At 39.9% G+C, this 15,742-nt stretch overlaps 2 pseudogenes; one reads left to right on the top strand and one right to left on the bottom strand.

The window, feature by feature from the left end:
• Positions 1-8,839: 8,839 nt before the first annotated feature.
• LOC147087132 (uncharacterized) lies at positions 8,840-9,622 on the bottom strand (annotated as a pseudogene).
• A 2,299-nt stretch (positions 9,623-11,921) lies between these two features.
• On the top strand, positions 11,922-13,307 carry LOC147087131 (uncharacterized; annotated as a pseudogene).
• Positions 13,308-15,742: the final 2,435 nt, after the last annotated feature.

The following is a 15,742-nucleotide window of genomic DNA, read 5'->3' as shown; positions in this document are numbered from 1 at the left end:
GTGACTACTGTATTGCAAAGTGATATTACATTGCAATGTTCACTTGCATTGCAATGTTCCATTGCATTGCAAATGGCTATTATATTGCAAAGTGATATTCCTCTGCAAAGATATGTTGCATTGCAAATGACGATCATATTGCAAAGCTGTATTCCATTGCAATGTGCAGTTGCATTACAAATGACGAATATTTTGCAGTGATATTCCATTGCAATGTTCTATTGCATTGCAAATGACAATTATATTGCAAAATGATATTTCATTGCAATGTTCTATTGCATTTCAAATGACTGTTATTTTGCAAAGTGATATTCCATTGCAATATTCTATTGCATTGCAAATGACGATTATACAGCAGTAATATTCCATTTCAATGTGCAATTACATTGCAAATTGCTATTAAAATGCAAAGTGATATTCCATTGCAATGTTCCATTGCATTGCAAATGACGTTCAAATTGCAAGGCAATAATCCTGTGCAATGTGCTTTTGCATTGCAACAGACTATTATATTGCAAGGTGATATTCTATTGCAATGTTCTATTGCATTGCAAATGACGATTATATTGCAGTGATATTCCATTGCAATGTGTAATTCCACTGCAAATGACTACTTTATTGCAAAGCGATATTACATTGCAAAGTCCTACTATTTTGCAAATGATGATCATATTGCAATGCGATATTTCATTGCAATGTTCTGTTGAATTGCAAATCATTATTATATTGCAAACTGATATCCCATTGCAATGCTCTATTGCATTGCAAATGACTATTTTATTGCAAAGTGATATTCCATTGCAATTTTCCTATTTCATTGCAATTGACTATTATATTGCAAAGTGATATTCCATTGCAATTTTGCTATTGCATTGCAATTGACTATTATATTGCAAAGTGATATTCCATTGCAATGTCCTATTGCATTGCAATGACTATTATATTTTGAAGTGATATTCCACTGCAATATTCTATTGCAATTGGGAATGACGATTATACTGCACTGATATTCCACTTCAGTGCCCTGTTGCATTGCAAATGACTATTATATTGCAAAGCGATATTTCATTGCAATATTCTATTGCATTGCAAATGACGATCATATTGGAAAGCGATATACCTTTGCAATGTGCTTTTCTCTTGCATATGACTTTTAAATTACAAGGTAATAGTCCATTGCAATGTCGTATTGCATTGCAAATGACTATTATATTGCAAAGTGATATGCCATTGCAATGTGCTATTGCTTTTCAAATGATTATTATATTGCCAACTGTTATTCCATTGCAATGTTTCATTGCATTGCAATGACTGATATGTTGCCAAGTAATATTCCATTGCAATGTTCCATTGCATTGCAATCACTATTTTATTGCAAAGTGATATTCCATTGCAATGTCCTATTGTTTTGCAAATGACGATCATATTGCAAAACAATATTCCATTGCAATGTGTTATTTCAGTGCAAATGAATATAATATTGCAATTCAATAATCCATTGCAATGTCCTATTACATTGCAAATGACTATTATATTGCAAAGCGATATTCCATTGCAATGTTATATTGCATTGCCAATGATGGTTATACTGCAGTGAAATTCCACTGCAATGTGCAATGCTATTGAAAATGAATACTATGTTGCAAAGTGATATACCATTGCAAAGTGCTATTGCATTGCAATGTTCCGTTGCATTGAAATGCCTAACATATATTTCAATGTTCTATTGCATTGCAAATGACTATTATATTGCAAAGTGATATTCCATTAAAATATGCTATTGCATTGCAAATAGCAATGGTATTGCTAAATAATATTCCATTGCAATGTTCCATTGCATTGCAATGATAATTATATTGCAAAGTGAAATTCCATTAAAATATGCTATTGCATTGCAAATAGCTATGGTATTGCAAAATGATATTCCACTGCAATGTTCCATTGCATTGCAATGACAATGATATTGCAAAGTGATATTCCATTGCAATTTTCTATTGCATTGCAAATGACGATTATATTGCAGTGATATTCCACTGTAATATTCTATTGCATTGAAAATGACTATTGCTAACTGATATTCCATTGCTTGTTGTATTACATTGCAATGACAGTTATTATTCCATTAGAGTGTTCCATTGCATTGTAATGACTATTATATTGCAAAGTGATACTCCATTGCAATGTTCTATTGCATTGCAAATGAATATAATATTGCAACATGATATTCCATTTCAATGTTCTATTGCATTGCAAATGATGATCATATTGCAAAGCCATATTCCATTGCAATGTTCCAATGCATTGCAATGACAATTATATTGCAAAGTCATATTCCATTACCGTGCTCTATTGCATTGCAAAGGACGATTATTATGCAGAGCTATTCCATTGCAAGGTGCTGTTGCATTGCCAATGAATACTATGTTGCAAAGTGATATTCCATTGCAATGTCTTATTCCATTGCAATGTTCTGTTGCATTGCAAATGACTACTATATTGCAAAGCGATATTCCAGTGCAATAATCCATTGCATTGCAATGACTATTACATTACAAATGAACATTCCACTGCAATGTTCTGTCGCATTGCAATGACTATTATATTGCAAATTGGTATTTCATTCCAAAGGTCTATTGCATTGCAAATGAGAATTATATTGCAAAGTGATACTCCATTGCAATGCTCTATTGCATTGCAAACGTCAATTATATTGCAATGGGATATTCCATGGCAACGTGCTATTGCATTGCAAATGATTATCATATTGCAAAGAGATATTCCATTGGAATGTGCTATTGCATTGCAAATTACTATTATATTGCAAAGTGAAATTACACTGCAATGTTCTATTGAATTGCAAATGATGATTATATTGCAGTGATATTCCATTGCAATGTGTAATTGAATTGCAAATGACTGTTTCAATGAAAAGTGAGGTTCAATTGCAATGCCCTATTGCATTGCAAATGACGATCAGAGTCAAAGCGATATTCCTTGTAATTTTCTATTACATTGCAAATGACTATTTTGTTGCAAAGTGATATTCCATTGCAATGTTCTATTGAATTTCAAATTACAATTATATTGTAAAGTGATACTCCATTGCAATGTGCTATTGCATTGCAGGTTACTATTATTTTGCTATGCGCTAATCCATTGGAATGTTCCACTGCATTGCAAATGGCAATCATATTGCAAAGCAATTTTATATTGCAATGTGATTTTGTTCTGCAAATGACTATTGTATTGCAAGTTAATACTCCATTGCAATGTTATATTGCATTGCAAATGACTATAATATTTTGAAGTGATATTCCATTCCAATGTCCTAGTGCATTGCAAATGACGATTGTCCTGCACTGATATTGCACTTCAATGCGCTATTGAATTGCAAATGACTATTGTATTGCAAAGCGATATTTTATTGCAATGTTCTATTGCATTGCAAATGACGATCATATTGCAAAGCGATATGCCATTGCAAGGTGCTTTTGTATTGCATATGACTTTTAAAATGCAAGGTAATAGTCCATTGCAAAGTCATATTTCATTGCAAATGACTATTACATTGAAAAGTGATATTCCATTGCAATGTGCTATTGTATTTCAAATGACTATTATATTGCCAACTGTTATTCCATTGCAATGTTTCATTGCATTGCAATGATTGTTGTGTTGCAAAGAATTGTTACATTGCAATGTTCCATTGCATTGCAATGACTATTTTATTGCAAATGATATTCCATTGCAATGTCCTATTGTTCTGCAAATGATGATCATATTGCAAAATGATATTCCATTGCAATGTGTTATTGCAGTGCAAATGAATATAATATTGCAATTTAATAATCCATTGCAATATCCTATTTCATTGAAAATGACTATTATATTGCCAAGCAATATTCCATTGAAATGTTATATTGCATTGCCAATGACGGTTATATAGCAGTGAAATTCCACTGCAATGCGCAATGGCATTGAAAATGAATACAACATTGCAAAGTGATATTCCATTGCAAAGTGCTATTGCATTGCAATGTTCCATTGCATTGCAATGACTAACATATATTTCAAAGTAATATTTCATAGCTATATCCCATTGTATTGCAATGATTGTTATATTGCAGAGTAATATTCCATTAGAGTGTTCCATTGCATTACAATAACTATTATATTGCAAAGTGATGCCCCATTCAAATGTTCCATTGAATTGCAAATGGTGATCATATTGCAAAGCGATATTCCATTGCAATGTGCTGTTGCATTGCCAATGAACATAACACTGTAAGTTAATATTCCATTGCAATGCTGTCTTGCATTGCAAATGATTATGTTATTGCAATGTGATATTCCATTGCAATGTTCTATTGCATTGCAACTGACGAATATATGGCAGTGATATTCATTGCTATATTGCAAAGTGATATTCCAATGCAAAGTGCTATTGCATTGCAAATGACTATTATATTGCAAACTGATATGGCACTGCAATTTTCCACTGCATTGCAATGACTAATATATATTTCAAATTATAAATTCATTGCCAGGTTCCGTTGCATTGCAACGACTGTTATATTGCAAAGTGATACTCATTTTAGTGTTCTATTACATTGCAAATGATGAATATATTGCAGTGATATTACATTGCAATGTTCTATTGCATTGCAAATGACGAATATATTGGAGTGATATTCCATTGCAATGTGCAATTGCATTGCAAATGACTGCTTCAATGCAAAGTGAGGTTCAATTGCAAAGTCCTATTGCATTGCAAATGATGATCAGAGTCAAAGCGATATCCCATTGTAATTTCTATTACATTGCAAATGACTATTATATTGCAAATTTATATTTCATTGCAATGATTGTTTGCATTTCAAATGACGATTGTATTGCAAAGTGTTATTCCATTGCAATGTTCTATTGCTTTGCAAATGACGATTATATTGCAGTGATAATCCATTACAATGTACTGTTGCATTGCAAATGACTACTTTGTTGCAAAGTGATATTCCATTGCAACGTCCTATTGCATTGCAATGAAATATAATATTGCAAGTTAAAATTCCATTGCAATGTTCTATTGCATTTCAAAAGACAATTATATTGTAAAGTGATACTCAATTGCAATGTGCTATTGCATTGCAGATTACTATTATTTTGCAATGCACTAATCTATTGCAATGTTCTGCATTGCAAATGACGATACTATTGACAAGCGATATTGTATTGCAATGTGACTTTGTTCTGCAATTGATTATTATGTTGTAAGTTAATAGTCCATTGCAATGTCATATTGCATTGCAAATGACTATTATATTGCAAAATGAAATTCCATTCCAATGCTTTATTGCATTGAAAATAACGATTATATTGCGGTGCTTTTCCATTGCAATGTTCTGTTACATTGCCAATGAACACTAAGTTGCAATGTGATATTCCATTGCAATGTCTTATTCCATTGCATTGTTCTGTTGCATTGCAAATGACTATTCCCTTAAATTGATATATCATTGCAATATTTCATTGCATTGCAAAAAATGTTATGTTGCAAAGTAATATTCCATTGCAAAGCTCTATTGCATTGAAAATGACTATTATCTAGCAAACTGATATTACATTGCAAAATTCCATGGTATTTCAAATGACAATTATATTGTAAAGTGATACTCCATTGCAACGTGCTATTGCATTGCAAATTACAATTATTTTGCAACACGCTAATCCATTGCAATGTTCAACTGCATTGCAAATGACGATAATATTGAAAAGCGATATTATATTGACATGTGATTTTTTTTGCAAATGACTATTATATTGCAAGTTACTAGTCCATTGCAATGTCATATTGCATTGCTAATGACTATTATACTGCAAAGTGATATTCCATTGCAGTGTGCTATTGCATTGCAAATGACGATTATATTGCAAAATAATGCTCCATTGCAATATTCTACTGCATTGCATATGACGATCATATTCCAAAGTGATATTCCATTGCAATGTTCTATTGCATTGTTAATAACTATTATAATTCAAACCGATATTCCAGTGCAGTGTTCCATTGCATTGCAATGACTAGTATATTGCAAATTAATATTCCATTGCAATGTTCCATTGCATTCCAATGTCTATTATATTGCAAAGTGATACTTCATTCCAAACTTCTATTGCATTGCAAGTGACGAATATATTGCAGTGAGACTCCAGTGCAATGTTCTATTGCATTGCAAATATCAATTCTATTGCAAAGTGATATTCCATTGAAATGTGCCATTGCATTGCAAATTACTGTTACCTTGCAAATTGATATTCCACTGCAATGTTCTATTGCATTGCAAATGACGATCATATTGCAGTGATATTCCATTGCAATGTGCAATTGCATTGGAAATGACTGCTACAATGCAAAGTGAGGTTCATTTACAAAGTCCTATTGCATTGCAAATGACGATCAGAAGTCAAAGCGGTATTAAATTGTAATTTTCTCTTAAATTGCAAATGAGTATTATGTTGCAAATTTATATTCCATTGCTATGTTTGATTGCATCGCAAATGACGATTATATTGCAAAGTGATCTTCATTGCAATGGTCTATTGCAGTGCAAATGACAATTATGGTGCCGTGATAATCCATTAAAATGTTCTGTTGCATTGCAAATGTCTACTATGTTGCAAAGTGATATTCCATTGCAACGTCTTTTGCATAGGCAATTAATATAATATTGCAAGTTAAAATTACATTGCAATGCTCTATTGCATTTCAAATGACAATTATATTGAAAAGTGATATTCCATTGCAATGTGCTATTGCATTGCAGATAACTATTATTTTCAAAGCGCTAATCCATTGTAATGTTCTACAGCATTGCAATTGACAATCATATTGCAAACTGATATTATATTGTAATGTGATATTGTTTTGCAAATGACTATTATGTTGCAAGTTAATAATCCATTGCAATGTCATACTTCATTACAAATGACTATTATAATGCTAAGTGATATTCCATTGCAATGTGCTATTGCATTGCAAATGACGATTATATTGCAAAGTGATATTCCACTGCAATTTTCTATTGCATTGCAAATGACGATCTTATTAGAAAGCGATATTCCATTGCAATGTTCTATTGCATTGCAAATGACGATTATAAGGCCAACTGATATTCCACTGCAATGTTCCATTGCATTGCAGTTACTAATATATTACAAATTAATATTCCGTTGCTATGTTCCATTGCTTTGCCATGACTATTATATTGCAAAGTGATATTTCATTCCAAAGTTCTTTTGAATTGCAAATTACGATTATATTGCAAAGTGATACTGCTTGCAATTTTCTATTGCATTGCAAATGTCAATTATATTGGAACGTGATATTCCATTGCATTGTGCTTTTGCATTGCAAATGACTGTCATATTGCAAAGTGATATTCCATTGCAATATTCTATTGTATTGCAAATTACTATTATATTGCAAAGTGATATTCCATGGCAATGAACATTTGCATTGCAAATGTCTGCTACAATGCAAAATGAGGTTCAATTGCAAAGTCCTATTGCACTGTAATGACGGTGAGGAGGCAAAGCGATATTCCATTTTATTTTTAAATTACATTGCAAATTGCTATTATATAGCAAAGTGATATTCCTTTGCAAAGTTCCATTGCATTGGAATGACTATTATATTGAAAGGTTATGTTCCATTGCAATGTTTGATTGCATTGCAAATGACCTTTATATTGCAAAGTGATATTCCATTGCCATGTTCTATTGCATTGCAAATGACGATCATACTACAAAGCGATATTCCCTTGCAAATTCCTATTTCATTGCAAGTGACGGTTATATTGCAAAGTGATACTCCATTGCAATGTGCTACTGCATTACAAATGTCAATTATATTGCAAATTGATATTCCATTGCAATGTGATATTGCATAGCAAATTACTATTATATTGCAAAGTGATATTCCACTACAATGTACTATTGCATTACAAATTACGATTATGTTGCAGCGATATTCAATTCCAATGCGCAATTGAATTGCAAATGACAGCTACAATGTGAAGTGAGGTGCAATTGCAATGTCTTATTGCATTGCAAATAATGATCAGAAGTGAAAGCGATAAACATAGAAACATAGAAACATAGAAGAAAGGAGCAGGAGTAGGCCATTCGGCCCCTCGAGCCTGCTCCAGCATTCAATGCGATCATGGCTGATCATCCAAATTCCGTACCCTGTCCCTGCTTTCTCCCCAAAACCCTTGATCCCTTTAGCCTTAAGCAATATATCCAACTCCTTCTTGAATATATGTAAGAAGTCACACAACACCAGGTTATAGTCCAACACTTTTATTTGAAATCACAAGCTTTTGGAGCGCTGCTCCTTCATCAGGTGAAGTGGAGAGATGCATAAAGGCACAGCTTATATAGTCAGAGAATAATGCCAGATAATCTTTCTAACTGCCATTTATCACACCTTGGCAGAAAGATAATGACAGCAATCAAAGATGTGAATGGTGTCCAAACAGGTCAGTCAGGAAAACATTATATCAAAGAACAATGTGGTGGGGTCACAAGGGTTCAAATGTTGCAGATGCTGTGGTCTGTAAGAAAATCAAAAAACAGACAAAAAAACATTTTTATTTGCTAGAAATCACAGCAGGTCCGGCCGCACCTGTGTAGAGAGAACAAGTCAACGACGACTCGAGTATGGATGACCCTATGTCAGGTGGAGTTACATGTAGCGGGAGAGGAACCCAAGATCCCAGTTGAGGACGTCCTCATGAGTGCAGAACTTGTCTATCAGTTTCTGCTCTAGGATTTTGCATTTTCATGTGTCTCGAAGGCCGCCTTGGAGAATGCTTACCCGAAGATCGGAGGCTGAATGTCCTTGACTGCTGAAGTTTTCCCCGACTGGTAGGAAACACTCCTGCCTGGTGATTGTTGTGTGGTGTCCATTCATCCATTGTCACAGTGTCTGCATGGTCTCGCCGATGTACCATGCACCAGGGCAACCTTTACTGCAACGTATGAGGTAGACAATGTTGGCCGAGTCACATGAGTATGTACCATGTACCTGGTGGGTGGTGTCCTCACGTGTGATGATGGTATCTGTGTTGATGTTCTGGCATGTCTTGCAGAGTTTGCTGTGGCAGTGTTGTGTGGTGTCTTGGTCGCTGTTCTCCTGAAAGCTGGGCAATTTGCTGCGAACGATGGTCTGTTTGAGTTTAGGTGGCTGTTTGAAGGTGAGTAGTGCAGGCGTGGGGATGGCCTTAGCGAGGTGTTCATCATCATCAATGACATGTTGAAGGCTGCAAAGTGCATGGCATAGTTTCTCCGCTCCGGGGTAGTACTGGACGACGAAGGGTACTCTGTTGGTTGTGTCCCATGTTTGTCTTCTGAGGAGTTCTGTGCTATTTTTTGCTGTGGCCTGTCGGAACTGTCGATCGACGAGTCGAGCGTCATATCCTGTTCTTACGAGGGTGTCTTTCAGCGTCTGTAGGTGTCCATCACGTTCCTCCTCGGCTGAGCAGATCCTGTGTATTTGCAGGGCTTGTCCATAGGTGATGGCTTCATTAATGTGGTTAGGGTTGAAGCTGGAGAACTGGAGCATCCTGAGGTTGTCCGTGGGCTTTCATTGTTTCTAAAGCGCTATGGGTCGTCCTGAGGTGGAGAAAGGCAGTCAGGCAATGCAAGTCTGAGAAAAGCGTGCGAGCCTGAGGGGAAACAGTGCAAGAGGACAACAAATAAAATCGGGAGAACCGGTGCTAGCGAGTCAGTTAGAGCGGAGAAAGAGAGCCTGAGGGAAGAAAGAAAGAAACAACGGTAGAAAAAAGAAAGATAACCGTTTCAAACGAGCATATGTGAGAAATCAGCCAATTGTGGGAATAAAATTCAGATCATAGCCGACACATTTTGATCTTCCTTCTATCGCTCACTCATTTGGACTATTCCTGCCGCATTGAGCCTGACATTTACCATAATGATAAGAGGAGAGAACAACAGGGAAAGTTTTGCCCTCCTGATCACACGTTCTCAGACTAATGGAATGAAAATCACAAGTGACCCTCATCCTGAACACAGAGCCCAGCTCATCACGTGTATATACAGAATGGACCTTCTCTTATCCTTGCCTGAATGAAACTTTCACTGTCAGGATAGGTTGGATTGAAAAAAATATTCGTTTTATGTTATTCGGATTGCAGCACAGGAGCAGATGGGAGCTGCTGTTTCACCGCAAGTTTGGAAGGGCGAACAATGATACGGCGGAGGGATGGTGGGTCGAAAATGGCAGCACAGGGGGTCACGGTCGATAGATTGTAAAAAATGTTAGAAACAAAAATGTAAAAGTGGTGGATATCTGAATAAGTGAGACGCAGCAGGTGTGGAGAAGAGGGAACGAACCAGCTGAATTCAGTTGGTTGGGTGACGGTGTTTGCAGCGCTCGGTGCTGGGTTCAGGACAATTATGGACCAGAGGAAATTCTGCAAATCTATCTTAATAACAACTGAAGGGAAAGGTTAATAGGGACCCATGAAGAAAATACAAAACAAACCGCCTTCACTGCGTGGTTTATTGTAGTTGCTAAAGCGGCGAAATTGATGAAAGCCGCAATATTTGTCAACGTTGGGATTCAAATCCCCGCCTTTACAGAGGCTGGAAACATGAATCTAGCGGCTTAGACCGCTTGGTCACGCTACCACATAACTATGCTGCGATTCTGAAACTAGTGAAAGATCCAGCTTGTTCCCAATGAATTCTGGGATACTTGAAGATGTTAACCCTCTCAAAGAACGGGATTGTAAGAAATAGCTTTTAGATTCAAGGATGGGTTTTAATTAATGCTGAGAACAAAGACTGACAACATGCTGCTGGGAACAGATAGCAGAAAGGCAAGCAAGGTCGAATTTCAAGCATCAAAGACAAATAGAAGTGATAAGAGAATCGTAAAATGCAAGGAAACCTGCACATTTGCAGACTGCGAGACGCCACTTCACGAATTAAACTTCGGAATGTGTGTTCACAGCCCTCAGTAGAACCATTGTCTAAGCACGGTCGGTCCTCACAGGAAATAAGGGTACAAATTAACAACTAACATTGTACTAATCGCAGAATAGATGAATCACTGTGGGCTTTGTATGCATCCTGCTTGTTCGACAGTTCAGGATAAGATATTTTTTCTCAAGCAATAAACTATGCCTGCAATGGGGAAGAGATAACAGCAGGAATAAGATGAGTAGGATGAAACACTAACATCTGTGCCTTGCATGGGCACCCCTGATTTCAAGGGGTGGGCCCGAGAGTTGAGTGACCAACCACATAAACCAATTAAGAGTAATTGTTGTGATGCTGTTTGTACGTGTACGCCCCCATTCTGTAGTAGGTGGGCATTGCTTATAGTATTGTATAACTTGAATGAACCAATTAATTGGCCTTTGAGAGTGCACCACTCGCTTGAGGAAGCTGAGGCGCTCCCTTGTGCATAAGTCTTTTAATTGCTTTAATAAATGTTGAACTTGTCCTCAATTCTGTCTCCGTCTGTGGTTTCTCCAATTTCGAATCTAACAGTTGGTGTCAGAAGTGGGACACTGCAGGTAAGAACCATAAGAGTTAAAAGACACTGGAATTGACGGTTGAAGCGAGAACCGCGTCCTGTCCTAAGGAAAGACGTCAGAGTAAGGCTTCTAGGAGGAACACAGACTCGCTCGTTCGCCATCGGGGCTTAAAACCATGTTTGAGCCAGTCAGTATTAAATTACCCACATAGTAAATTATTCCTCCTGGAGACCACGGACTGACGGATTTGATTAGACATAAATGTATAATTCTGATTTAGAGCATAAGGTGATACATTTGTGCCGATAAAGGATAAGATAGAATATAAGAATATAGGTAACAATTAATACGGGTCACATGGGTGAAGAGGGGAGACCTCTTTCACCGGGCGTTCTGGCTTTGGCCACCAGTGTTACTGTCATTCAACGGGTCCGAGAAGTTAATTTGAAATTTCAAAGTGAGATGTTTGAAAAGGGGTGGAAAGGAACAAGCCCAGTAGTTGACCAAATAAAGTGGTGGGCGGAACAAAAGGATGTCAAACAATCTAATTATGACAAAGGGATCACCCGAAACGTTGACTGTATTTTCTCTCCACCGATGTTGCATGGCCTGCTGAGTTTTTCCAGCAGTTTCTGTTTTATTTCGGATATCCATCATCTGCAGTATTTTGCTATCAAGCTAATTATGGAGCGGTTTTGTGTGCTAATTGGATGGATCAGATGGGACCCATAATTGGGGACAAGGGGGGCAGACCGGCCTCATTACAAGGATTTTTAGACACGGGCAGGAGGCTAAAGTCGAAGTCAGTACTCTCCTGAATATCAGGCCAGCAGAGACTGAGAATCTAGACGACTTAGGTAGCTGGGGTGACATTGTCGAGGCTCTACAAAAAGAGACTCGAGATACGTCGAACTTAAATCTCGGCCCCGTTCGGGGACCATAGAGGTTCAACGAGTCGAGACGACCCAACCCACGTGCCCCCCCGAATACACTCGTTTCTACGCCCCCCTTTACCGCTTCCGTCTGGTGCTAAAAAATCCAATCCCGTGGCCCCCGTCCGAGTTAACCAGGCAGTAGGGGCACAAAACCCAGAGATAGGTGGACAGGGTACGATGGGCGAGGCACAGGCTTTTACGCCCCAGGAGAGATCCAGCATCATCCTTCTCACTCCCGAACTCAAATGACACAATCCTAACGTCGAAATATGGGCAAGAATACGAAGCGCTGCTCGGCACTTTAATTTGTCCATACAAGACATAAAATATAATATCGAGGTGAAATATCCCTCTATGTTTTATCGGGCGTTGTGACAGCATGTCCTAAAATCCCCAGCCATGGCGGTGGAGTTTAAGATCCAATTCGATGGTTTGAAAACTTGGGTTCAGACCGCACTGGGCAATGGCACCGCTACCTGGATGGGGCTCACCGCCCTGTGCCAGAGTCCTGCAGAAAACCCCGATGTACATTGTTCCATTAATTGAGCAGTATGTACACTGGGGCCAGACAAATGACATTCCTGCTAATCACGATGTGCCACGGATTATAGATAATCTATCCGGGGACTGGAAAGGCCCTACCAAACCGCCCTCCGAATGGAGGCCAACCCTCAGGTCACAGAAGCTGGAATCCGGGAGTGGGCTTGTCGAATTTTTGGGCTCCACCAGGCGGATCTTTATGCCACCCGTCAAGGTCCCACCCCAACTTCTCTGCCCTGGTCCACGAAAGCGACCATGGGCATTATAACAGAGCCTATAGCAGTCATACAAGAGGCTCAACTCTGCTACAGTTGTAACGCACCAGGCCACTTGGTTAAGGATTGCACCCAGCCGGGAGTGAAGTGCACCAATTGTGGGCGGACAGGGCATCAACAGGCCGACTGTAACCGGGGCTGATACCGACCGACCCGCTTCAGGCCCTCAAGGACCAACCAAGAGAGGCTTGTCAAACCAAGAGTTGGAGGCGCACCGAGCCCTCCTCGTCAGCTACCAGGACGAGCCGGTCTCCCTGGTCTTGGAGCCGGGGTCCACACGCCCGTGTCTAAATATACTGTTCGGAGGCCGGCAGCACTGTGTCCTTTTAGACACGGGAGCCTCGGTGTCGATAACCGACACAGGATTTCCCACCTTAGATCAAAGCATTCAGGTTAGTGGAGAAAGTGTGGTCCTCCATCGGAGTGTTCCACTTCCCCTGCAACTGTCGCCAGGAGATCATACCTGTTGGATTACCCTGTGGGTTGGTCCCAACAGTGAGGGACAGCTCTTAGGTATGGACACCCTCCATCAGATAGAGGCAAACTTTGTCCTAAGGGCTCATCTATTGGAAGTGGGGGGACCCAAGGGTGGAGATTTCCATTCCAGGAATATAAAGCCCGACAATGTAGAGTAAAAGCCCTCCGCCTGCTAAAGCACGTATCGGCGCAGGAAGGAACATGCGGGAGAGTTTGTGAGATTTGCTCTCTTACATGGGCGGAGGAAGGACCATGGGGGAGATTTTGTGAGACTTACCCTCTCACATGGGCGGAGGAAAGACCATGGGGGAGAGGTTGTGAGACTTACCCTCTCACATGGGCCGAGGAAGGACCATGGGTGAGTGTTTCTGAGACTTAACATCTCACATGGGCCACCCACAAATTAGACTGTGGTAGAGAGGATATGGACCCAATTAAGGTCCACGGTCCCTACCACGAGGACCACCAGCAATACCACCTCCGAGCAGAAGCCCAACAGGCCATCGAGTCCATAGTAGTAGACTTATTAGAAACCGGTTTGTGACAAAGACCTGTTCCCGTACCAACTCGCTGGTATGGCCAGTGCTGAAACCAGATGGATCCTGGAGAATGATCATTGATTATACGGCTCTGAATCGGGTCACTCTCAAGCTCCATGACTTAGGGGCGAATCCCGCCACTATTCTAAACTGCCTCCACCCAGCCCTGTCCATATTCACGGCACTGGACATCCAAAATGGATTTTGGACATGTCCTTTGAATCCCGGGTCCGAAGAGCGTTTCGCTTTCACTGTCGAGTCCACCCAGTGTATTTGGACCTGGTTGCCTCAGGGATTTCACAGTGCCCCTACTATTTTTCACGAGAGCCTGGAGAAGGCTCCCCATGCAGGCATTAGCACATACCCGAAAGCAAGATTCTGCCTGTATTCAATATATAGATGACATTCTCATTCGTAGCCCCTCGCCCTCAGCTCATCTGGACGCCCTGATGTGTCTCTGATATGGCTTTAGTTCTAGGGGGGTTCAAACTGAATCTGATCAAAGCTCAAATTGGGATTCCTCGGGTTCCTAACTTGGTCAGATCATCTCCCCTGAGGGTGGGACCGTGACCCCCGAAAGTTTTCCAGCAATCTTGCAGATGCCGCGACCCATCACCGTCTCTGTCCTGCGAAGCGTGATGGGATTGTTTAACTATTGACGTACCTACCTAGCCGACTTCACCTAATTGGCAAGCCCTGTAAACGACCTCCTAAAGGGAGGGCTCCAGGGAGAGGCAAGGCTGAATTGGACACCAGAGGCAATTGAAAGCTTTGAGATGGTCAAAATCAGTTTGGCCAACGCACCTGCCCTGGGTCTCCCGGACCCAGCTAAACCATTCCGTATAATGCGGTAGCGGGACAATCCCGGAACGAATGAATACGACCGATAGGATATTACTCCTGCCCGATACCATCCTCCATGATGGGACAGGCCTCATATCTGGCGGCCACTGATTGTGCAGCCTGGGCGGTAGAAGCAATAGAGTCTATGGTAGGTCCTGGGGAGGTAATCCTTCACAACCGCCAGAGCCTCATGACACTGCTTGCAGGTAGCCTGAATACTATTTCCAACCAGAAATGTGCGAGATGGGAGGCTAGTATATTAAGTAGGGAGGTTCGGATCGAGGTGCTAACCGAGCCTCGAGCGGACCCAGCATTTTTCCTAATCGACGAAGGGACCCCCCATGACTGCACCACTATCTTACATATCGATTGTCAGGGACCCATAGCCGAGACCTGCCTAGAGATATACGGGAATGGGTCCAGCTATTACCACGAAGGTCGACGGGTCACCGGATGTGCAGTAGTAGGTCCGTCAGGACAGACCCTCACCCAAGGGGCCCTGGGGATGGGAGGAGCCCAGCTGGCTGAAATCACCGCCCTCACTAGACCATTCAATTGGCAGAAGGAAC

This window comes from Somniosus microcephalus, unplaced genomic scaffold (assembly GCF_052327205.1).
Source record: "Somniosus microcephalus isolate GS21.2 unplaced genomic scaffold, FLI_Smic_1.0 unresolved_chr6, whole genome shotgun sequence".
Lineage (NCBI taxonomy): Eukaryota > Metazoa > Chordata > Chondrichthyes > Squaliformes > Somniosidae > Somniosus > Somniosus microcephalus.
Note: the sequence above shows the minus strand (reverse complement) of the source record. Positions and strands in the feature narration are given on the sequence as shown.